The sequence below is a fragment of the Rana temporaria genome, chromosome 4 (assembly GCF_905171775.1).
Source record: "Rana temporaria chromosome 4, aRanTem1.1, whole genome shotgun sequence".
In the NCBI taxonomy this organism is placed as follows: Eukaryota; Metazoa; Chordata; class Amphibia; order Anura; family Ranidae; genus Rana; species Rana temporaria.
Window position 1 is genome coordinate 178908621 of NC_053492.1, and position 2396 is coordinate 178911016.

Consider the following 2396-nt stretch of genomic DNA (forward strand, 5'->3'; position numbering starts at 1 on the left):
GTGGGCGCGCTGTTTGCACGCCCGACACAGTGGACATGGAGGACAGGAATCCTGCTTGTTTGCTTCCAATGCTTATTCATTGCTCCTCCCACAAGCAATTACCCCATTCAATCGAGGGACAGCTGTTGTATTGCTGGAGTGAGTGGATCATCTACACCTGAGGCCCATCATCCTTCAAGTAAGTATAAAGGGGAGTCAGGGGGGCTTCTGTCAGCACTCATTTTCCTCCCTTCTCTTGTTGGAGTTGGAGGTTATTCTGATTTCTGGTCTTTTTTGGTTTCCATGACTGGAGTGTCCGTTCATTCCTATTTGAGCTGATGTATTGGGAGTGGTGAGTATACTTTAGGGAGATTTTCTTTATTTTACTCCTAGCTTCGCCTTCTCAGTGAAGAATCTAATAGCCTCCCTGTATACATCTATCTAAATTTCTCCCCAGCCATGATACTTCTTATTCCTCTCTGACTGCTGACTTTGTTGTGGATACTCATGTTATCCCACCCCCCCATGGTTATGGAGCCCTCTGGAGTGGGGGATCGTTATGGACATTGAGCATTTCATCTGGTTTGGCCGCCCTGATCGCGGCTCACATACAAGCTCCATGGGGATGATCTAGGCGCTCTGTGTCTGGAAAAGGGTGAGTCCCATTCCTTTTACATATTGAGCTCCCCACTTCTTCCCTTTATTTTCCACATGCTGCAAATGTCAATGTCTGGTCACAGGTATATTCTATATGTATGTTATTATATACCCTTCTTTTGTTTTAGGAAAAATTTCACTGCTTTTTGTTCCCTGAAGAAAGATGTATTACTGAGACATCTGAAACGCGTCGGATAAATGACCATCCATGCCCTTAGCCCAGTCCTGGGGTGTGCGGTGATCCTCTAGCAGTAACAATTTTTTCAATCTAGAAATTTTTCATCTTTTTAAATAATGTTGTCATTATGAAGTGTTTATGCTTTGAACAAATGTATTAAAAATGTATACTTTTATGACCTAGTTGTCACAATTGCTTTTTGGTTGCCCGAAAAATCCCACCTCACTTAGAGGTATCCATCTTTTTTATTTGATACAGGGATGTTGGCAACTTCATGCCTCCATACATGAGCCAAATCTTTTCACCAATCTACCGACCAGTCCTCATTCTCTCTGGAAAAACGAGACGGTCTGCTGTGGTCGCGAGGCAACATTTTTTATACCTGTGGAAACGAGACAACTAGTGTTAAGCACCTTCCATGATCACAAGCTAGCAGGCCACTTTGGAGCACGGAAGACCTCGGAGCTGATCAGCCGCTCCTTCTGGTGGCCGAAGTGGAGGTCGGACTGTAAGGACTATGTATCTTCGTGTACCCGGTGTCAGCGTTACAAGGGTCCCAACACAAAGTCCTGGGGTTTACTCAGACCTCTCCCTGTTCCTGAGCGCAGATATTTCAATGGATTTTATTGTAGACCTGCCACCTTCTGGAGGCTTTACTACAGTCTTAGTGGTAGTCGACCGTTTGTCCAAACTTGCACACTTTTTACCCATGATTGGCACCCCCTGGGCAGCAGAAACTGCCAAAGTTTTCTTTAAAGAAATTGTGAGACTCCATGGGGCACCCAAAAGCATTGTATCGGATAGAGGTGTGCAATTTACATCTAAATTCTGGAGGGAGCTCTGCAAGTCACTAGAAATTAAAACCTGCCTTTCGTCTGCTTACCACCCGCAGTCCAACGGTCAGACGGAAAGGACCAACCAAACGTTGGAGCAATATCTCCGCTGCTTCTGTTCTTCATCCCAAGATGACTGGTCGTCTTTGCTACCATCCGCAGAATTTGCGTATAATAATTCAGTTCATTCATCTACCAATCAAACTCCATTTTGGGCTAACTATGGTTTCCACCCTTCCTTTCTTCCGGACTCTATCCCCGAGGTATCGGTGCCAGCTGTCCAGGAGCACATAGTCTCTCTGCAACGAAATTTCCAGAAACTCCGAGAAGGCATGCAACAAGCTCAAGAGAATTACAAGAGATTTTACGACAAGGGGAAGAAGGAGTGTCCAGTTTTCAAGGTCGGGGAGAAGGTATGGTTATCGGCCATGAACCTCAGGCTGCCAATTCCTTCTCGGAAACTAGGCCCCAGGTTCATTGGGCCATTCGAAATCAAACGTGTGATTAATCCCGTGGCTTTTGAGTTGGCACTGCCAGATTCCTACAAGATTCACCCGGTCTTCCACGCATCCCTGCTCAAACCCGTTATACCAGATTCTTTTCCGGGAAGGGAAGGGAAGAACTTCCACCTCCTCCAGTGGAAATTGAAGGTGAAAAGGAATTCGAGGTGGAATCCATTCTGGGTTGTCGAAAGAGGGGGAGACAACTCCAGTATCTCATCAAGTGGAAGGGTTACCCGCCTGAGGACA

The 2396-nt window shown here is 46.0% G+C and overlaps 1 long non-coding RNA gene across 1 annotated transcript; it reads left to right on the forward strand.

Annotated features, from left to right (window-relative positions):
* The first annotated feature begins 240 nt into the window (after nucleotides 1-240).
* Nucleotides 241-992, forward strand: LOC120935336. Its single transcript, XR_005748423.1, has 2 exons — nucleotides 241-331; nucleotides 437-992. It is a non-coding gene; the product is annotated as an uncharacterized LOC120935336 (long non-coding RNA).
* Nucleotides 993-2396: the final 1404 nt, after the last annotated feature.